We start from the raw sequence: 24,635 nt of genomic DNA, 5'->3' as shown, positions 1-24,635 counted from the left end.
TGTGTGTATGCGTCTGCGCATGTGTGACCTGTGGTGTGTATGTGTGCGTGTTTGGTGGAGTCTTTGTGTAAGTGGTGGTGATGGTGGTTCTGTTTTGTGTGTGTGTGTGTGCGCGCGCGTGTATGTACGTATGTGCATGCATGTATGGATGTGTTTATGCACGTACGTTTGTTTGTGTGTGTGTGTGTGTGTGTGTGTGTGTGTGTGTACGTCTTTTTGTTTTCTAGCCGAACGGAGGTGAGGGGAGAGTACTGGGATCACCTGCGACGCACAGTGGGCCAGAATGGCTCCAAAGTGCGCCAAAATTCATATTCACCGAGATCAACTTAAAACCTATGCTAAATTGGTGGATCTAGGGGTAATCAGACCCGTAGAATCCAATGAAAATATTTTCAAACACCTATGACGTCATTTATATAGCGATTTCTGATTGGCTGTGAACATCCAATGAGAAATATAATATTCTCACGTTACAATATTTTTCACATGTCAGAAAATTGATAGTGCGAACTGTAGCTGTAGCGCATATGCAGAAACAACATGAAAAGTATCAAAACAAAAGAAAAAAAATAAAGGAAAGGGTTCAGCAAAGGTTCAGACTTTCAGGTCACACGTACTTAGAGGGGCGCCCTTCAGGACTTTTTTGGTATTAATCAATAGTTTGCTATATATGATGTCCCCTCGTGAAAATGCATGCGGTAACAATGCAAATGAGAGATAAGTGAGAAATACACATTGTACACAAATTGAAAAGAAAATTTGATGAAGTTATTATGTTAAGAGCGCCCTCTGTAGCCCGGAAAAATAAAAAAATAAAAAAAGATACCGCATACCTGTATCACTGAAGCATTCTGTTCGAAATATTGAAATTACTCTGAATCACAGTCACTATCTGCTGCGTCACCAGCAATGTCCTGGATTGTTGGATCTTTCAACATTTTCTGAACATCAGCGGGAAGCGGCTGTGATTTCTGTACTCGTAGAGATTTGCTACTGATTACGATGTCACCCGTTACCATCAGTCTGTGAAAAACATCGCTGATGTTGTCAGTGCGAGATGTTTTTCTAGCGTTCATTCGTCAAAAGATCTTGTTGTCTTTCATTCTGGCTTCCTGTGCCTCTTCACTCATCATCCCGATCGGCAAAACTGAAGAAGACAGGATTCTGGCACCATGAATGAGGAGGACGTGGATGCTTACGGAAAAGCGAAACCATGGATACAGTTGGAGCTGTAACTCGGCTGTTTCATGGCAATATGTCCCGAATATGGCTGGGTCCAGAGGAAGTTTGCATGACAAAGCGACCAAAATCATTTGGTATCTGTGGATTAGGTCTTCGTCCAAACCACAGACATCAGCAAACACCTTTTCGTTCTTGAAAGCCTTCCGAGCTGTGTTGCCATCGTTTGTATTCCCTGCACCTTGTTTAGGTTCGTCGACTTTGATTCCTAGCTCCACTTTGAAGCGATCGTGGATCATCTGTTTTTTGCTTATCACGGCCTCGTTTTCTGCCGCAGAAGAAACGCGCCATTTCGTAATCTCTGTCCGGTAGACGATGTGAAGCAACATCTCGAAGCACCTAATCAACTTGTGGAGAGGCGAAAGGCCATACATGTACGTCGTCGGATCTGAGCAAGGCATTTCTTCCAAATTGTTGAATTGCGTTGGGGTTGCACCGCATATGTAACATCTCATGGAAGATTTTGTGTCTGTGAGAGCATTGGTAACCTTCTGGTCGACCATGGTGAGATGTACTTCATAGTTGACTTTCACTTGGGCGATTCTGTTCAGGTCTGCCTCGACTTCGTACGTGATGTCCAGGGCAACATCCATTGGCTGTAGACTATCAATTTCCTGTTTTATTGATGTGTCTACATCCTGGCTCCACTCTACTGTTTCTTTGGGGAAATTGAGGCGGAGAGGTCGACAGAATCTTGTAGAAGACGGTACCGGATTCTCCCACAAGATCTGATCACCCCATTTTCGTTGTAGAGGAACCACAGTTGCGCAAAACAAGCTCTCATCCGTCTTTTCTTGCGACAAAAATCGTTGTTTGTACTCGCTTTGTCCTGATGACCCATCAAATCCGTACTTGCAAACCAACTTGCAAAACATCTGCTCGTCATCCTCGAGACCCTCCAAGGTATTTGTCATCACCTCTTTTTGATCATCGATAATTCGCAAGGCAGTGTGATAAAGCAGTTTCTGAAGAGGGACCTCGGCTGAATCTTCCTTTATTGTAATGTTTTCAGGATAGCACTTCATCTTAGCCTTCCTCACTTCATTGTATGGTGGGTAGATGTCCTCATTTTTTCTCTTTGCTGACGATCTAACAGTCTGATAATTATGATCGTTTTGTCATTCCTGTTTCGACAAGAAGTGATAATGCTTCATCAGAGGTGTACCCTTCAGGTGTCTTCACTGGCTTCTTGATTACTTCCCTGATTTTGGATGGTCGGGATGGTGAAATCATTGCAAAGTTCAGCACATATTTCAGATCTGTGTTTTTTTCAAATACATTCCTTGAGTTGCAGCAAAGATCAGTTCTTCTGGTTTCCTTTGCGTCAACAACTCTTTGGTCTTCCTTTGTCTGGATCTTTGCGACAATGCTTCCCAGGTTTTAGCCGGTCGACCTGCAGTCGACATTTGGGACGTTGACGGCATGTTCATCTGTGCTCGTTGAATCGATTCTATGATAGTATCGGGGAAGACATTACTATCTAGCCATTCGCAGTTCCTCTTTGGAAAATTTGTACGTATGCGGTAGCTATTCCTCCACTTGTCTCGGCATTTGTACAGAAATTTCTTGACAGATTCGGGTGTCTTCCGAAGAAATACTTCAGGTATCAGCGTTATCCAAATCATGAAACTGAATGATGAAGTCCATGCATTTTTGTAGTCCTTTTGCCGTACTGTCCATACTGTCAGAAGCATGAATTATGTCGAAAAGTCTCCGCCTTGAAATATTCACAGAAGCCATTGTGAGTCACTCAGGATGTTGGATCTGTAAAACGAAAGAGTGAGGGGATATCTAGAGAGCTAGTTCTTTGTGTTTGACAAATTGTGGTGAAAAATCTTACGCTCTCCAAATTTATAAACAACAGGGATGGATTTTGTAGCATACGACAGTCATGTTGACCGCTCTTTCTCAATAATGGGCCATAATGCATAAAGCCTTAAAATACTTTTTGAGAGGTCTTCATACTTCTTCAAAATGAATTAATGAGAATGTTAGGTAAGTATGTAGGATGTTACAAGACTATAGATAGATATAATCGCATAATGATGGAGGAAGATGTGCCTACGGAGGTAGACTGAAAGACAGAGAGATATCATTATTATACACTATGAATTACCTGTTAAAACTTTCCTTTTGAAAATAGTGTTCACTTTATTTGATAAAGGATAGACAAATATTCTACATTCTATTGCATACATATACTTTCGGAGAAAAGATACTCTACATTTTCGTAATTAACAAAACGAATGATTCCCCTCCCCCTTCCAACTAACTTGACCAGTGTGGTATACAGGCATGCATAAGGCATGAAGATATCTAGTTCGGACGAAAGCATATTTCAATACAGCGAAAAAGGATCATTGACACCCACAATGGAAACTAACCTTACACCTCAATAACCCTACACAATAACAGAAGCAGAAGCCTATGATATGTGCTGCGAAAACATCATGCTAAAACAAAGTAACATGAACTGTTTATCGACACTTTAAGATTATCATTAATAAGAGGATATTCCTTACCTTCAAAGAAGAATATAACTCTGGCATCAAAATATTATTATGGTACCACGAAAAAACAGGTCGAAAGAATCGTGCAGGAGGAGAACGTCAGATCTTTACATTTGTTGAATGTGGGTAGTTGGCATGCTGTTTGATCAGTGCAAGTAACTGACTACACAGGCATTATAGGGTTAGACTTTCGAGACATTCATGGTCATTTCACTGCCTTGATGTAAACATTACACACCTATCAATCATGATGAACATGACACCCCGCCCCTCCCCAGACCCCCCCCCCCCCCCTCCCCATCTCTCATTCCCTCTCTCCCTCTCTCTTGCTCTCTCTGTGGTCTCTGTTGTTGTGTGTGCGTTGCCTGCGTATGAGGATCCATTGGGTGCGTGCTTTCACCGCAGGCTAGATTTTGGCAAAAACCAGGCAAACATGCGGATGGAAAATTGGGTTTTCTTCACAAGATTGCGGAAGGTTGCAGCCAACTTTGGTATCAGTGTAAAGCAGGAACTACAACAAAGGCGATTGTGATATTTTTAGCGCTGGAATCGGCAGGAATTATGACGATTTTTGCACATGAAAAGAAATTTGCTATTTTTTGCCAAATTTTCCTTGTTTTGGCCCAAATTACTTTCAGGGGGCATAACATTTGGCCTGTAGCGTTTATGATAATTTAAAATAGTTAATTTGACACACGTGTTGAAAATTTGAAGTGGGTCAAACGACTTGTTTGGCGGAAACCTTTTGAAAACCGCAATATTGCATTTACACGTTTTGTACCAAGTATTCACAAATTTTTAGTCTTTTGTAGACACTTATAATTAACTTCAAGAAAAACTATTGATCAGAGGCGTTCAGGAGGATGTAATCTGTGCCTAGGATATGAAAAAAACCATAAATTTCCTTGCAGTGACTAAATCCCTATTTTGGCGCACTTTCATTCACACCTGGCCCACTGTGTGACGTCTGTCCGTCCGTCGTCCGTCGTCCCATCGTCTGTGCGTAACGCTACACACACACACACACACACACAAAAAAAAAAAACTGATTTATTATAAACTCTGTATCCAGGGCTTCAATTTCCATCAAACTTGGAGGGAAGGGTGGTTAAAAATTCAAAGTTTCACATCTTAACAAACATGGATGTCACCTCTAGGTCAAAGGTCACAGGCAAGGTTCAGTGTTGAGTTCTGACAGCATGTTTCTATCATGGCTCATAACTTTCGATCCTTAGGACACACACATACACACACACACACACACACACATTTCCCTTACACTCATCCATCATCCACCCATCCCCCCCCCCACACACACACACACATCCACACCCGACCCTCACCCCACAACCCATCCATCCACTCCTCTCCTCTTCACGCGCACCCCACACATACATCCACACATACTCACACGCACACACAAACGGACACTCATCATGCGTGCGGGCACACACACACACACACTTCCTCGAAACTTTAATATGAGTTTCACATTACTTGTTTGCATTGACGTAGCCATAAGTTACGTGTTGGTATTCCAATGCCTATATCAAGAATGATTATTACCTCTCCAAATGTGCTTCGAGGGCGGGTGACAATTTGTCCCGTCAGGAATGTTCACAAATTGTCGCCAGGCGACAAAATTGCGCGGGGTAACAATTTGTGCCGTTAGCTCCCTGCACAATTTGTCGCCCTTTTAAGGGGGTGACAATTTATGCAGGGGTGACAATTTATGCCGCAACAGGATGTTTTGTCCACGGAATGCCTGCAGTAATAGCGATGTTCATCCGTACTATATATACATGTATGTCTTTCTACGCTCTTTTGTAAGGACATCACAAAAATCAGAATGATGACCTTGAAAATAGCTGCATTTTTCATTATTTATGTATGTGTGTGTAATTGTGTGTTTGTGTGTGTGTTTGTGCGTGTGTATTAAAGTAATATCTAAATCGTTTCCTCTGAATAACAGCACTGCTACTTACGAAGATCGTCCCGAACTCCAGATACATTCTGCATCGCAAACCACCATTCATTTCGTCCTGTATTGGATATTAAAGGGCTTTAGAAATATAGCAGAAGAAGTAGCAATTATCAATTCTTAATGGCTTACCTATTTCATACATGTGCCGCTTCTTGTTGTTGACGCTACTCAATCCCAACGTACCGTCGTTATTAGCACTGAGTTCAAAATCCAGTGACGTCATGTTGTCCGTGACGTGCCAACCAGGGAACGTGTACGTCTGAGATCTACCAACGTCCGGAGTGTGGAGGATTGCACAAGCTATGAGGTATTGAAATAGGAAGCAGTGCAGAATGTAGGTGATTTCACACACGATACATAATAAAATCCGAATACTATGCATTTTGCTTTTTAGTCCTTAATTACACGTAAAGAATTAATACACATTATTTCTTGCTTTGGATAGCATCACAACTAACCATTAGCAGCTTTCTTTATTTTGTCTTTCTCTTTTAGACATTCATTTCAATTCAATACAATTTTAATTCAAATTCATTTTTCGAAAAGGACATAAGCATTTTACTTTCTTTGGTAACAAAAAATAAGGTTCCACAAGCAGAAAAAAAACAAAACTGAAAGAGTATACAATAATTCTGGAACCATATAGCAATTATACATTGTCATGAAAACTTAATTGATGAAAATGAAATAACAATACGCAAACTTCGAAAAAAGGAGGGACCCACTACTAAGACACAGCTTGTAGACTGTAGGCCCTCAGATTTTTTTTCTTACATAAGATTATTATACATTTGGTGGCTCAGCGGACAAGGCCACGGACACTCGATTCTTAACTCTTTATGTGCCATGGTGGAAACCCCCTGTGTGCCACGTTATTCTGAGACACGAAGGTAGTCATGCTTTGAGAAAGAATTCTGTTTTTCCAATTTGTATAACTTCTACAAATTTATGTAAAGATGGGCGTAATAGTAGGCAAAGTTAAAGAGGAATGCCAAGCTTTGTTTCGATATAGATTGTATGCCGACTCTATTTTCATTTTTTTCTTTTAATGACCAGTTGCTACATTACTATAAAAGCATGACTTTTGCACATTAAACCGTGACAGAAACATAGAATGTACGAGTAAATCTAGTTGGGAACATCGCTTGATAGTCGATCACCACATAAAATGCAAGCCGTGATTATGAGAGGAACAAAAGCACGAGAAACGCTTTCATTGTGCCGCGGGATTAGCAGTAATTAGCGGTTTATCGATCGGTCTTGGCGGCTTTGTTTGTTGAGCAGAATATGCGAAGTTGGCATGCCGTCGACTGAGTCGGACGTGCGAACATGGCACATAAAGAGTTAAAGAGGAAATCCAGTGCAAACATAAGTTAGTCTTATGAAAATTAGTAAAATTTTACAAGTTCAACAGTAAAATTTGACTGAAATTGGATGAAAAATAACGAAGTTATGAAATTTGGAAGTTTTGGTAATTTCTCCAAAGCAGTTCTTGTACAGTGAATTTGAATATTCAAATGAGTTTGCGAACCATGTCATACCCTTATAATATTTTCCATTTATCGTGTACAAAAAAAATGACGAAAATTCAATGTTTTTGTCATTGAGGTCTGAAACATGTCAAGTCTAAATCCTGGTTGAATAACTTAAAGGTAGGGGATACCTTTTACAGACCTCCCGAAATGCAGCAAAACATTAAATATGAACCTCAGGGGACTTGCTTAGGCCACTGCTTAGAAACTTGGAAGTCAACAGTTATCTAAAATTTGAATAATGCACAAAACTCAACTACTCAGTAGTTCTGTGTGTCAGCCACACTTAAGCCTTTTTGTTGCATTCTTCTGTATTTGTGATCTATAAACACAAATCTAAAAGTACAAGAGCTGATGTAATAACATATAGAGTGTGTGGTAAGAATGTATATAGAAATGTTTGTAAGTGTTGATGAACTTTCTTCACAAAACATACATGATGGACACACATGCAGTACATGGGTCTGCAAAGGTAGCCTAGTAATGTACTGGAATTTACGGTGAGCCCCGAAAACAATTCAATTCAAAATCTAACCGTCAAAAAAATGTACTAAATGTTACCTTCCACTTTCAATACTTTATGGGAGTTTCTAAAATGATATTCTCTTCAACATACCACTGTATTTATACAACTCTTCATTTGAGGCGTGCAAATGGGATTCCCTACCTTTAAGAATAGTGATCAGTTAGACATACGAGGATTTAAGCCTCGGAGATAATTGCGTTTGAATGAAAAACAGGAAATTTCAAAATGTTATGAGTGTACAAACTATATGGTATGTTGTGAAAGAATGACTTGATCACTTTGCCATTTGCATATTCATATTGACTGTTCAAGAACTGTTTCCTCCCAAAACACAGTGAACTCCAAAATGTCATAACTTCCTTGTTTTTCATCTGATTTCGATCAAATTTATACCCTTCAACTCGTAATATTTTACTTTTTCTTATCAGACTGACTTATATTTGGACTGGATTTCCCCTTTAAGTCCTACTAGTTACACAGCGAAAAACTAAAGAAGTAAAAAAAAAAACACAGTCACAGTTTATTGATATTTCATGCCCTCTATATATATATATATATATATATATATATATATATATATATACATGTATATACTAGGATACTAGGTACTGGGTGTTTCAAAAATCGTTTCCTAGTTTTGATCCTTAATAGCTCAAAAACTATTCATCCGATAAAACTGTCATTGATATGAGTAATAGCTGAATAGTGTACAATTTTGTTAAAGATAATTTCAATGTCTAAGCATAAATCAGTTTCATTAAATCCAAGCTTGATTTTGAAGTAAGGTTTCAGATTTGGGTCAAATTTTAACCCTCTGTACAAAGATTGAACTTTGCACAGGAACCAATGATGTGTATGTGAGTGTGTGCTGACAATGGCCCTGAACAATGGACATGCCTGAACCACCTGTTGACTAGGCGTCGGTCTCGCGCTCCCTGGCTCATGAATGCTTATTCAATAATTCATGTGGAATGCCCTGGGCACTGCTAACACTCATGCACGGTAAACGGTAAAATGCATGCACATGGAAAAAGTAAGCACAATCATGTTCCCATGTGCTTGCAAACACCACATTTCATTCCAGCTGGCAATCATTTCAAATTTTGCTTTATATATCACTATAATCATAAAATGAACGATCTCAAGTTCTTCATTTTAATTCAAATGTCTACTAATAGTCTGACAAATTTGTCGCTTTTTTGATAAAAAGAGATCACTTTTGTTAAAGAGTTCAGCAGCATTTTTCATTAGGGCGATTTGTTTCATAGCAGATTTATTCAAGGCTCCATATACACACAAGTGTATACTTAATACTCAAATTGATTTTCTTTGCTTCCTGTCACCATGTTTACGACAGAAAGGTATTCATTGTAATTTCGGTTTTCAGAAGCAGGGAGAGCACTGTCGCGACTCAACGACAGTTTCAGCAGACGTTTAACTTTACACAGATACTGCCAGAGGCTGAATAAAGACTAGTTGTGATAATGGAATTTCTCATGAATAAATAATGAAACATTCAAACCCTGGCCATTGTTCAGGACCATTGTCAGGGTGTTGACCACACACTCCCATACACACCCATTGACCCCTGTGCAAAATGAAAGTTTGTACAGAGGGTTGAAAATAGAGCAAAATCTGGAACCTAACTGTGAAATTAATCATGGATTTCATGAAAATAATTTATGCTTTCATATTGAAACCACCTTCAACAAAATTGTACACTATTCAGCTATCACTCATATCAATGACAGTGTTATCTAATGTATAGTCCTTGAATTATTAAGAATCAAAAGTGGGAAATGTTTTTTGAAATACCTAGTATATATACATATATATGGTTCTTTTTTCTGGGGGGAGAGGGGGTTATTTTGGGATGATTTATAGACATTCATAAATGATACACATAAACAGATACAGCAACTGAGTAATGATACCTTCAGCCAGTAAGATCTCTCTTGGATTTAAAAAAAAAGTTATAAAGACCTGAAATTCCTTGCCAATCACGTAATAATTGCGGACAGAATGATTATCTCTAAAAGGAGAATTAAAATAAAAAGGAAACAGGAAAGACATTACTCACAGCAAGTTGGTCCGAAGTATTGGTCAGAGCAATTGCAGGTAAAACCACCGTATTTGTCCGGTATGCAATCACCTCCGTTCAGGCATGAGGAGGAGTTGCAAGCTGTAGAAAGACGATTAATATATCACTCTCATTTTTTCTTATTTTTTCTTTTTCTGGTGAATCATATCTGTAGTATTAAGCCTTATAATCACAACATGTTGGTTTTTCTTCACCATAAGTAGGTTGGTAGACGACTGTCCCCGCGTTCACATTGGACTCCGCGTTGCGGGGACAGTCACCATAGAGATCTTACCTTTTTTACGAGTGACCATCATTTCATCTGTCCCCTAGCTGTGGCTTCATTTGGGGATTGGGGCGAGCTCTGTCACTCGAAACCAGGCATCGCGCATGCGTACATTAGATGACCACAAATGAACGCTTTCAATTATGCTCCAAGGTCACTGTCCCCTCCAAATCTTGTCCCCGGACCCGACTTGCTTCGCGGGGACGAGGAGACAAGTCCCATGCCGCGAGTGTTCCCAAGGAGAAAGTCCCACAGCGCGGCAATTTCCCCTCGCCGAGGGGACCAATGTGAACGCGGGGACAAAAAAAGAAAAAGAAAAAAAAAAGATCAGGTTGATGGTTGTTCAGACTTATTTTTCACTCCTTGGAGGCACAGGAAGCCAGAATTTAAGATAGCCCTGTTGGATGGCTGGATGATCGCAATCATCTCACTAACGACCTTTGACGATGTAAAGCTACGTCTTTATTGTTAACCGAAGTTCATCGCTGGCGCGTACGTATTTCGTCCTTGTTTGTACGATTGAGCGTTACTCTATTGGTGACCCGTCACAGCAAAAGGATCCTAAAGTCGCTGACGGCTTGGTCGAGAAAATCGAGTTTGAAGTCAGATCTTTCATCAAAATTGGTCAACACAATCGGATACCTGTTTCTGGCATAATTGTGTAGTGTAATGGATCGTTGATCATCTGCCAACATTTTGAGACTAAATGATCAGAGTAAAGGAAAGAAATTAGCGTTTTTCTAGGCCATGATTTTTGGTCTTTCAACGGAAGAGAATCGTGTCCGAAGATTTGGATGTTATTTTAGTGACTCCGCCACTAGCAACGAAGGAGTGATCTTATTGGTCAGTGCGTGACATCCTTGTTATTAGGCCCTACTTGGTTGTGCGTAGATCGCTGGCGCTAAGCTTGAATGAGCATCACGAAGGTTTCTAGGAGCACATCTACTATTGTCAAGAGGTAAAAACTATCTTGCCTCCCTTTGATCATGATAGTGTTGGACGGAAAACTGAATAAGCTGTTTTCTGGAAACACCGATATTTAGACAGGTTTGGAGAGTCAATTTGAATTGATTTATATTTCATTTTAAAGCAAAGGGTCTGTTCTTTCAGAATCTGTCCTTACACTTGTTTCGCTGTGAAGATCATGGTATAATTGGGTTCATATTAATCATATTAAATCTTGAATTATATTCTTTTAGGTAAGATAAACTAGTTTGAGTAATTACTTCTTCCTATTTGATGTTGTGTGGCTCAATTGTACATCGTTTAAAATTCTGATCCATTTTATACATATATGTATATATATATATATATATATATATATATATATATATATATATCATTGATTTAGTGTTATCTAGGCCAACACACAATATCATTTGATATTACTAGTGAGAACGTAATTACTTAAACAACTTCTGAAATATACCAACTGTCAGATCAGGTGTATTAGCAATGATGACATCTTGTGAAATTACCTGGCGCAACAATGGTGGTTGGGTCTTGCATCACAGTTGTTTGTAGATATGCACCAGGTACAGACTCATCATCTGTCAACAAAACGTTATAATGTATAATACTGAATGATCACTACTGTTATTTTTTTAATATGTAATCAAGCATACTAGTACTCATTTCAGACACACAAAAAAATCGCAGAATCATATTAAAGAATGCATCACATACTCATTACAAATATCGGTCAATCAGATTGAATCATTACTCATGTATGACCGTGCTCAACCTTGCTCATACCTGTATGGTCACACAGCTGTAATCAGTATATTCAAGGAGGTTTGAGAGATGGATTTCCAACTGGCTTTAATCATTCAAACAGTTGCCAATTTTCTATTGATGCACAGAAGAATTCCACAGCTGCACTTGTGCCTTTGATGATCGGAGTTCCATGCCGCCGTGTGTTTGAGCAATTTGAAGATTCACTTTTTGACTCTTAACATAATATCGGCTATATTCTTTTACTTGTCAATTAGAATGAATTTTCACTCAATGATGAAGAAAATGAAACAAAAGTAAATCTTGTCCAGGATTATGTGCAAAACTGTAAACCTGAGCTGCATGTCGTGAAAATATTTGAAACTGTTACCCTCACTAAAAAGCCGATTTTATCATCTTTCCGATCACTTCCGCCAAATGAAAATGATCTATTATGGTATAGATTTTAAGTATAGTTCTTTATTAATTTATATTGTAACGGCGACTTATATTTGTCGAAGATGGGCAGAATGTAATTCCGATTCTGTAAATGTCCCAAAATAAAGTCCCTCTATATGTTAAAGAGTATTGTCGAAGGATGCTGAGGGTCACATAGAAATTACAGTCATTTGGCAGAAATCACGGTTAAAGAATTGTATTATGGAGAATCACTCGAACACATTTACAAGGGTGAATTTTTGAGGATGTCTCACCAGGCATGAGGGGTGCAATGCGGTGAAGGACTTAGACTAACTAGTACAAAAAGCTAATATGACAGCAGACCGTTTCTGGACTGGTTGACTCTTTATCCCTTTCGTTGGTTAATCACACTGTTCAAACACGGGTTTCGCCCTTAGCTGACACATTCCATCTCCCAAGCAAGTAAACTTTCAGATAAGCATAAAGTCTGTCTTATATACTGCTTCCAAACAAGCTCCTCTTGTTCGAGAGTGATAGATAGGACCAGTCATGAAGGTCACGAGAAAGACGTTTATCGCTCTGCGGGGTTTGTTTGTTTAATAGATACTTTATTTTCTGCAAATCAATGAATTAATCAGCAAATCAATATACATAAGTTACATAATCACGAACATGTGGGAAATATACAAAGCAAAATTAACATAGATTCGTTTGACTTGCATGAACAACGATATAAAAGGAAATTAATGATATGATATGCAGTATGCATGTCTATGCAGCGGGCATTACAACAAAAAATGTAGTTAAGAAGCGATTATGCAGAGGGCCGCCATTGTAAGCATTGCTTGAAAAATGGCCGGCCGAGGAAAAGGTCTGATAGGGACGTACTAGATTCGTAACAATACAAATTCTGCTGCGAAGAGAGCAGGGGAAAATAAAATCTGATGTGTGATGGTGGTGATTGTGCGTGCAAGTGCTTGAAAGAGCACAAGGGCAGATAGGCTTCAATTTAGAATAATAGAATTGTTTTGCTGGAACAGGGGACGATATGAGATGTTGCTATCGGGAGACCAACATAGTCATATGAATTCTTTGTTTTTAGTTCGTATTTGAAGTATACTGTAATAGAATAATTATGCTTCTTTAAGTTTGCTTTCAATGAAAACAAGGAGGCACGCTGTTTCAACTCCTCAGGAAGAGTGCTCCATGTATCCGGACCGTGATGTCTGATCGACTTTTGAGCAAGTAAAAGCTTTGGATTACTTAAATGAAAAGCATGGGAACGACGGGTTGGGTATGAGTGAATATGGTCATTGTTTAATAGGGCATTATGGAAAAAAATGTAATAAATTTCGAGTGTGTTTATACATAGATATGGCAGTTAGGTATAAATGTATATCTTGGGCCTTTAGAGTTTTAAGGCGATAAAATATGGGACCAGTATGAGCCAAAAGATGTGTATATAGGAGAAGGACGTCTTTGAGCACACAGATAAGGAGCTCAAAGTCATAGGCAAGAAGAGAATACAAGGACAGGAGAAAGTCAAGATAAGAAGCAAGCACAAAGGGCTGAAGGACAGTGAGAGTTAGGGGGAAAGGGAGCAAGCTGAAAAGGCTGAAGGACAGTGAGAGGCAAGGGCGAAGGGTAAGGACAAGGATTCTGAAAGTCAGGACAAGGTTGAACTGAGGAGAGCAAGGCAAGAGTTCTGAAAGACGAGGCAAAGTCAAAGTGAGAAGGGACAAAGCGAAAGTACTGAAGTGAGAGCAAGGTCAAAGTGGTGAGAGCGTAGAATAGACTTGTGAAGGTCAGAAGGACAAAGGAAGATGAACAAAGAGAGAACTCCGCTGAATGCATAGTAATTAAGATTGGGCTAACTAAACTAGTAATTTGCAATATGCATTCTTTACATACACTAGTACAATAATCATGAAAGCAATGAAAAACATGTAATGTTATATACATAATATTGCATCAAATATCTCAACGAAAATGCGTGACAATATGTTAGATTAGTGTAAAGTCAATGTAAAATCGAGTAATTTTGATTTTTATTTCATCAATTTTTGAACAATTTTTATTCGAACACCTTCGTGTCTGTATACATGTATGTACCGCTTGTTTTGTAAAAAGGGAAGGCGAAAAGTAATTACCACCAAAATATATATATCTCCCTTTGAGAATGTCTAGTCATGGTGCAATGCTACATGAATCAATTGTTCCTATCTCTGGGGCAGCTCCAGTTTAGCACATACTTCAATTTTTTTTTTGAGAGGCGGCATGAAACATTGGATCAAAAGGAATGAGACTGTTGTTTCTTCATCTCTTGAACTTCCTCGATATCTTTAATATTAAAGGATTGCCGCCTATCTTGACTTTACACTGGAGTGCAAATGCAAAAAAAAAAAAAAAAAAAAAAAAAATCTCCCCGACCCTAACCGTACCACACGAGATATTTTCATTTGAATTGTAAAATACGCAAAGGCTTCCTTTTATTCACGCTTTGTGGCGTTGATCAGAATATGTGCGAATTTGGCATGTCGTCGGCTGATTGGGTCGTGCGAACGTGGCACATATAAGGGTTAACAACATGAAGAATTTTTTCTTCTTTTCTTTAAAAGAGAAAACTGTTCAAAAAAAATTACCCATTTTGTGCATGAGGTCGTTGAAGTTCAATTCTGAAAATGTGAATTCTTCCTTCTCACTTCAATCCCAAGGGGGGGGGGGCACATTGTGCCCCCCATCAGATTTTCGTTTGCCACTCCTTTGCCCTTAATCCGATTTCAACCAAATTTGGTGACTTTTCCTAAAATCGTATAGCGAACATTTTGATATATAATTCAGCTATATTTGATGTTGCTGGTTGCCATGGCAACCATAAACTGACAACCATGTCAGTCAGATTTTGCATTTTTTTTTCTGTTCCCATTTCATTTAACAGCATTACAGTGTATGAAATGGGTGTTTCTTGGCTGAAATTTGCTGAAGGAACAAAATTCGAAGTAATTATGGTCCTGGAAAGTTTTTTCTTATTATTTTCTTTGTTTTTATGTGACAAAGGCATAAAACAATAGATATAATAGAGATAATTGAAAAGAACAATATTTTCTAAAGATTGCCCTTATATTTTGAGTTATTTTGATTCCTTCACCCAAGTTAAGCCTCTATTATCATTAGTTTATCATATTATCAATTTGCAATCTCAAATTTCCAGTATTATGCAAATATGAAATGTCATAACTATACATGTACCCATCCCAAACATTTCATCTCAGGTCTCATAATGTATTATTATGTTGATAATAATAGCGCCCCCATGTGGTTACCTTCAGAAATTTCAACCACAAAAAATAATAACATTCAACTTGCTTATCATTTGTAGCAAATATGAAAATGATTGGTCTATAATAAGACATATGTAATGGGGATAAAGAAATTATACAGAAAAATCATGTTTTTAGCGTATTTCCTATGTATTTCATTATATTTTGGTAAATAGCGCCCTCCATGGGTAACCTTGTGAAAATTCAAATGTATGGTCATGTAGAGTATGAGTAACTCTACCCATGTGCCAAATATGACGATGATACATCAAAGAATAAAAAAGTTATATAGGGGGAACAATGTGCCCCCCCCCCCCCCTTACTTGGGCCTGCAAGGGGTCAAAATAGCTTGGGCTTAATAGGGTTAAAGTCGCTGACGGCTTAGCCGAGAAAATCGAGTTTGAAGTCAGATCTTTCATCAAAATTGGTCAACACAATCGGATACCTGTTTCTGGCATAATTGTGTGGTGTAATGGATCGTTGATCATCTGCCAAAATTTTGAGACTAAATGATCAGAGTAAAGGAAAGAAATTAGCGTTTTTCTGGGCCATGATTTTTGGTCTTTCAACGGAAGAGAATCGTGTCCGAAGATTTGGATGTTATTTTAGTGACTCCGCCCCTAGCATCGAAGCAGTGATCTTATTGGTCAGTGCGTGGCATCCTTGTTATTAGGCCCGACTTGGTTGTGCGTAGATCGCTGGTGCTAAGCTTGAATGAGCATCACGAAGGTTTCTAGGAGCACATCTACTATTGTCAAGAGGTAAAAACTATCTTGCCTCCATTTGATCATGATAGTGTTGGAAGGAAAACTGAATAAGCTGTTTTCTGGAAACACCGATATTTAGACAGGTTTGGAGAGTCAATTTGAATTGATTTATATTTCATTTTAAAGCTAAGGGACTGTTCTTTCAGAATCTGTCCTTAAACTTGTTTCTCTGTGAAGATCATGGTATAATTGGGCTCATATTAATCATATTAAATCGTGAATTACACTCTTTTAGGTAAGATAAACTAGTTTGAGTAATTACTACTTCCTCTTTGGTGCTGCGTGGCTCAATTGTACATCGTTTAAAATTCTTATCCATATATATATATATATATATATATATTTATATAAAATAGCATACATACTTATGATACAGGCCGGCAGTGCACGACAAAAGTTATAGTGCACGCAAAATATAACGATTGCAAACGATAACCCACTATCGATTTGATATCGGTTTTTGCTCCCTCATTTTAATCATCGAGTACTTGAATCCCGCACCTTATCAACGCGATTGCGCCACAACCGCGATATATTTTGCTCGATATTATCGTTATTCTCAATTCTCGCAGGCTGGCTATGCCAGCAACTTATCTGTGTGATGGGACTAGACTTTCAGCGGTAGATTTAAACAGGGAAGCTGAAATGAACAGGTTCGCTACTTTTAGAGAGACTGATCTATATAAACAGTATCTTAGACAATAAGGACACAAAGGATGCCATCAAATACGCCCTACGAATTTTGGACTCCTACTGTTCTGAAAAAGGAATCAATCCGACGGATATTACTGAGCAAGTCAACCCAAGATTTGTGCCGCTTTCTCCGTACATTCTACGTGGAAGTGCGCCGTGGAAATGGGGAGCGTGTGGTGTGTACAGTATACGCTAAGCGCTCTTTGATCACGCTACGCTATGAACTTTACTACGACATTCACAACACACTCTCGGAATCCGCATGTGCAGCAATGGGGCCTGGCACGAACCTTGTGTTTAAATCCAGTAGATCCCTAATCCTACAAAACATCATCTAGTCCTGGTCCTGGACCCACAGTGCAGTAAGTAGGGCGTCTAACGTGTTACTGTTAGTTGACCTATTGTAGGGTCAAGTGTTAACTAACTCTGTCGCTCGTAAGTGACGTACAGTACGTAGATCTAACAAGTGTTAGTATAAAAACGTTAGGCCAGGACCCCTAGGGCCCTAGACCTAACCTATCGTAGGGCCTAGAAAACGTCAGATATAACCACGTAGACCCTAGCGTTAGACTCTATAGTTGAATTTGGATCTTCAGGATTTTGTCTACACAGGTTCAAAGAAACTGGTATTATTGCTTGTGTAGACACGTGCAACTGTTAGAAATGATCTAGGCTTATCTTGCCTGGGTATGTATGCTATTTTATATATCACATAGTGCATGACATCTTATTGCACTTTATAAAATGGGTTCAAGAATGTAGCCAATAGGAAGCGCTGAAATGAGACACACCTCCTTCCTTTACTTCAGTACAACTGCACTGCCTGTAATCCTATGGTAGATTGCCGATCGTCTGTGCGCGCGGCGGCTCCTTTGATGAATTGCATGCATACGCGTACGCGCTGTCAATCCTGTAAACAACTTCTAGTTCGGGCTGCCGGCCGGCCGGCCTGTCTTCCCTTGTGCATAACATATGTGGCGTACGTACGTATACTGTACTATACGTACACTTTGTACAGTACAGTAGACCAAGCGTTATGGGACCGGACGCGTACATGGAGTCACTTTGAAGAGCAAATCCAACGATTTAGCAGGTTAATTCTCACGCCGTTTTCAGAGTATGTTGTCTAGTAGGCCTATATGAGGAGTCTATATCAAGTCTTTAAGGTAAAGGGTGCATATTCTATGTAAAATAAGTAAGTTTTCATGCGGGTGTCCGGAAACCCAACCCCCCATTATACTTATAGTAATATACTGTATGTGCGGGACTTCCGCGAGTGCGACGTGCGTAAAAGTTTGGGACGAACATCTTCGGACGTCTTGACCCACAAAGGTACGTGAAAAACGCTGAAAAATGATGTTAGTTTTCGAATTTTCGACCCATTTTATAAAACAAATGATGCACAGGATTATTTCGTGGCGTTAGTGTCCTACACTAACGCACTCTATCCTGTGCATCATTTGTATAATAACAAGTACCAAGCACCTCCAAATTCAGAATTTGTCGGTGCTTATATTGTTATAGTGCATTCAGCCTCATGCACTATATATATAATATATATATATATATATATATATATATACCTCATTGATTTAGTGTTATCTAGGCCAACACACAATATCATTTGATGTTACTATTGAGAACGTAATTACTTAAACAACTTCTGAAATATACCAACTGTCAGATCAGGTGTATTAGCAATGATGACATCCTGTGAAATTACCTGGCGCAACAATGGTGGTTGGGTCTTGCATCACAGTAGTTTGTAGATATGTACCAGGTACAGACTCATCATCTGTCAACAAAACGTTATAATGTATAATACTGAATGATCACTACTGTTATTTTTTAATATGTAATCAAGCATACTAGTACTCATTTCACACACCAAAAAAAAAATCGCAGAATAATATTAAAGAATGCATCACATAATCGTTACAAATATCGGTCAATCAGATTGAATCATTACTCATGTACGACCATGCTCAACCTTACTCATACCTATATGGTTACACAGCTGTAATCAGTATATTCAAGGGGGTTTGAGAGAAGGATTTCCAACTGGCTGCAATTATTCAAACAGTGGCCAGTTTTCTATTGATGCACAAAAGAATTCCACAGGTGCACTTGTGCCTTTGATGATCGGAGTTCCATGCCGCCGTGTGTTTGAGCAATTTGAAGATTCACTTTTTGACTCTTAACATAATATCGGCTATATTCTGCTTGTTTACTTGTCAATTAGAATGAATTTTCACTTAATGATGAAGAAAATGAAACAAAAGTAAATCTTGTCCAGGGTTATGTGCAAAACTGTAAACCTGAGCTGCATGTCGTGAAAATATTTGAAACTGTTACCCTCACTAAAAAGCCGATTTTATCATCTTTCCGATCACTTCCGCCCAATGAATAAGGACAAGGATTCTGAAAGTCAGGACAAGGTTGAACTGAGGAGAGCAAGGCAAGAGTTCTGAAAGACGAGGCAAAGTCAAAGTGAGAAGGGACAAAGCGAAAGTACTGAAGTGAGAGCAAGGTCAAAGTGGTGAGAGCGTAGAATAGACTTGTGAAGGTCAGAAGGACAAAGGAAGATGAACAAAGAGAGAACTCCGCTGAATGCAAAGTAATTAAGATTGGGCTAACTAAACTAGTAATTTGCAATATGCATTCTTTACATACACTAGTACAATAATCATGAAAGCAATGAAAAACATGTAATGTTATATACATAATATTACATCAAATATCTCAACGAAAATGCGTGACAATATGTTAGATTAGTGTAAAGTCAATGTAAAATCGAGTAATTTTGATTTTTATTTCATCAATTTTTGAACAATTTTTATTCGCACACCTTCGTGTCTGTATACATGTTGTTTGTATTTACCGCTTGTTTTGTAAAAAGGGAAGGCGAAAAGTAATTACCACCAAAATATATATATCTTCCTTTGAGAATGTCTAGTCATGGTGCAATGCTACATGAATCAATTGTTCCTATCTCTGGGGCAGCTCCAGTTTAGCACATACTTCAAATTTTTTTTTTTTTGAGAGGCGGCATGAAACATTGGATCAAAAGGAATGAGACTGTTGTTTCTTCATCTCTTGAACTTCCTCGATATCTTTAATATTAAAGGATTGCCGCCTATCTTGACTTTACACTGGAGTCTACACAAGACCGAAAGCCCGGCAATAAACACACACGTTGATCACTAGCTACGCCCACGATGCTCTTCTTCTCGCACTGAATAAATAATGAAGGAGCTCCACTGGTGCTGTACACAGTCGGGATCCCTTCTCGCGCGCGCGCACACACACACACACACACACACACTCTCTCTCTCTCTCTCTCTATATATATATATACATATATATATATATATAGAGAGAGAGAGAGAGAGATATATTAATATATATATATATATATATATATATATATATATGAATTGCATTTATTTGGTGCTATTACGGCCAGCACAAATTATACTTGGATATTACAAATATCATAATTATTTAAACAACTTCTGATATATATCAACTTTCAGATCAGATGTATTAGCAATAATGACCCTGTGAAATTACCTGGCGCAACAGTGGTTGGGTCTTGCATCATCGTAGTGAGTGGATATGTATCATGTACAGACTCATCATCTGTCGACAAAATATAAAAAATAATTACTGAATTATCAATGATCTTTTTTAATACAATCAAACGTAATCACATTAAAAAATCACAAAAATCATATTCAAAAACACATCATATATCTTTACATGTATCGATTACATATTAAATCAGATTGAATCATTACTCATGAATAATCGCGCTCAACATTTTTATTCATATCTGTATAACAGCAGTAATCAGGGATGCAGTGTATCTTACCTATACTTGAGTGTCTTAGCTGTATTCAGTTATCTCTCTTGTGTGGTCAAGGGGATGTGTGTCTCACCCCTAGTCTAAAGTCAAAGTTGTATTGTGATTAAGTACTTGCTGAATCAGGTAGACAGGGATGTTTCAGTCTTTCCCAAATACTATGTGTTGCATTTTGTGCAAGACATCAGATAGATAAGCCAAACTTATTTGCAGTTTATTTTACATGCAATTGAGAACTCTTCCCACATGACACTGCTCCTAAACGTCATGTATTGTTCGAAAAAGCCATAGCGTTTGGCTTCACATCTAACAAAGCCATTTGTATTGGCTTCATTTTGGGTTGCCAGGCAGAGCGTTTTAGCAGGTCGCGGAGGATGCGAGGGCAAAGAGTGTGCAAAGGATTATCAAGAAATGAAAAGGGGCCTTTATGATATACCCGATTTCACTACCCACAAAAAATAGGTTGTAGAAAAACTGCTTATAACGCACTTTCCCATCCATTTTATGAGCCAACATTTAAGAATTATGAAGAAGAAGTGTTGCTCTTTCAGAAAATATGAAAAACTTAATATTGACTTGGTTGACCCGTTTCACCTTTTTTTGAATCCTCACTTAAAATCAAGGGGTGCGACTTTTTGTTCGTTTTGTGGTGCACGTTCACATATATATGTACACGTATGTATATAATATATATATATATATATATGTATATATATATATATATATATATATATATATTTATATGATATTTGTAGTCCGCGTGTTGATACCAGTATAGACAATATGAAAAAGTAAGGTAGTAATGCATTTCAGTCTAACAGTGCTAACTATTCAAACCAAGTTTTCGACGCATACACAATAAGATTCTGCCATTGATTCTGCTATTGTTCATGTCGACCATGAAGAAGACGTGTGTATGCGCAGAAAATTTGGTTTGAATAAATAGCCCTGTTGGACTGAAATAGATAGATAACCCTACTTCGTCATCTTTTCGGAAGTTATACATCCATATGCATATATCCATAAATATTATAAAAAATTATATATATATATATATATATATATATATATATGAAGAGTTTGTTCGCAAAAACCGATAAGTCCATTTTTGAAGATTTTAAAGTATGGTCTCTGTCATAAAGTACAAAATAACACCTTTTAAATGATATATTGGTCACTACATATAAAGGTACATTTTTGAAGTTATGGTCAAAAGAAGCAACAATTTTCTTATTATTCTCTCTATTTTTCTTGACCTTTAATCGCAAATATCTCCATTTGGCAAATATGGACTTATCGGATTTTGCGAACAAACTCTTTATATATGGATGTATAACTTCCGAAGACAGGAAGTGGACAGAACTGCGATCTATTGTTCGGAGCCACAGTTTTGAAACAGGCATGAACAAAGATTTTCCCTGGCTCAGCCCATACACTTTCTTTCGATAATTGATTTCAGTTGCTATACCGCTATTGATGATTTCACCCTTGTAGAGGTCTTTATACTGGGCAACTTTTGTAGTCTTGATTTGTTAGGATATCAGACTTACCTTAGCATCCAACATGTATTCATGTAACACCCACTTTACTTATTACCTACCCAATCCTTGTGAAAGTTCATTTTCTTACGCTTACCACTGATCACGAAATAATCAATGTTGTCCAAAATCTGAAAACAACTAAATCTAGTGGGCACTACGGTCTTCGTGTTTATTTATTGAAACAAATAATTTAAATTTTACATTGCAAACCCCCTAATTCATATACTTGATATGTCTTTTTCAACAGGAATTTTCCCGAATTCTTTGAAACTCGACAAAGTTACTCCTATTTATAAAAAAATTGACTCTAAATTATCGATTAATCATAGACCTATATATCATTATTACAAAGAATATCAAAGATATTCTAGAAAAGCATTGTGTATAAAAGGCTACATCGGCTTGATCAAACCAATAATCTATCAATGCCCAATCAACTTGGATCTAGAAGTGAAAATTCAACTGATTATGCAATCGCTCATGTGTGATAAGATAATTGAAGCTTTTGCTGAAAAGAGCATGTTATAGGTGTTTTGTCGAGAGCATTCGACACCATCGATCATAAAATGAGAACTTGCACTACCAAACTAACAAAACGTCGCCAGGCAAGCATTTTTAGTTAAGGGCAGATTCTAAAAGAGCAGAGTCTAAGCTTTGAAATGATGTATAACTCAATTCAAATGGCCTCCCCTAACTTATCTAAATACTTGAAAGAAGCACACACTCTGGAAAAGTGTTAACTAAGAAAAGAGGCTCTGAAGTACAGAGTCTATTCAAGCTCTTAATCTTTACCAAGCCTTGCTATCTGTGCGATGAATGGGACAAAAAAGAGGACGTAAACCACTTTAGCAACAACAATGAATGGATAATCAGATTTAGTTTAAATTAGGCGTGATCTATCAACACATTCTGTCCATGATTATTGTCAACATTCAAAGCAGTAGCATTATCCTATCCAAAGTTATTAGAGTTGAAAGTGAAAAGTTTGCAAAGGATTTTCAAGAAATAAATAGGGTCCTCTTAGACATACCTGATCACACATCTCTTTAAAAAAAAAAAGATAAAGGAAAATCTTCATTAAGCCCACTTTCCCATTCATTTTATGATACTAAACTCAGGAATAATGTAGAAGAAGAATAGCTCTTTCAGAAAATTTCGAAAACTTAAAATGGACTGGGTTGACCCGTTTCACCGTTTTGAATCCTTACGTAAAATGAAGGGGGTGCGGCTTTTTGTTGGTCTTGTGATGCACGGTCACAAATATTGAGTCATACACTTAATATGGAGTACGATGTCAGGCGCCGGTCTGCTTCACAAATTATTTGCAAAGCGGTCACCAATATGTTATTTTCAGTCTCAAGAGTCACAGAAACTCGATATTAAGTGTGGGTACCTCAATGTTCCGTATTAGGAACTATGTTGTTTGATATTTTCATAAATGCTACCCTCATCACAAAACCAACAAAAAAGTTGCCAGATACGGATTTTTAGTTAAGGGCAGATTCTGATAGAGCAGACTCTAAGCTTTAATATGATGTATAACTCAATTCAAATTGACTCCCCTAACCTATATAAATGTTGGAAAGAATACATACATTCTGGAACAGTGTGAACTGAGAAAAGAGGCTCTGAAGTACAGAGTCTATTCAAGCGCTTAATCTTTAATACCAAACCGCACTATAACACTAACAACCGTTTTGATAGTCTTCCACGCAGTTCTCTTATGAACTACCGTTGTGAAGCAATATTTTCTCGTTGTGAAGCAATATTTTCTCCGAGCAGAAACCTATTGCTGTTATTCATTTATATATATATATATATATATATATATATATATATATGTATACACACACACACACACACACACATATATATATATATATATGTATATATATATATATATATATATATATATAGTAAACGAATCAGTAGAAAAAGATCGCCGTAAAAAATAATAATAAATCCTAGATCTTGAATATCTTAAAAACGGAGCATAGCTCTCAAACTAATATATATATATATATATATATATATATATATATGTATACACACACATATATATATATATATATATATGATACTTGCAGTCCGCGTGTTGGTACCAGTACAGAAAAGATGACGAAGTATGGTGGTAATGCATTTCAGTCCAACAGTGCTAT

At 37.8% G+C, this 24,635-nt stretch overlaps 1 pseudogene; it reads right to left on the bottom strand.

Annotated features, from left to right (window-relative positions):
* Positions 1–1,079: 1,079 nt before the first annotated feature.
* LOC139724847 (uncharacterized) lies at positions 1,080–3,861 on the bottom strand (annotated as a pseudogene).
* Positions 3,862–24,635: the final 20,774 nt, after the last annotated feature.

Source organism: Diadema antillarum, unplaced genomic scaffold, assembly GCF_040938485.1.
Source record: "Diadema antillarum isolate AM-2024a unplaced genomic scaffold, OU_Dant_1.0 scf00000233, whole genome shotgun sequence".
In the NCBI taxonomy this organism is placed as follows: domain Eukaryota; kingdom Metazoa; phylum Echinodermata; class Echinoidea; order Diadematoida; family Diadematidae; genus Diadema; species Diadema antillarum.
Note: the sequence above shows the minus strand (reverse complement) of the source record. Positions and strands in the feature narration are given on the sequence as shown.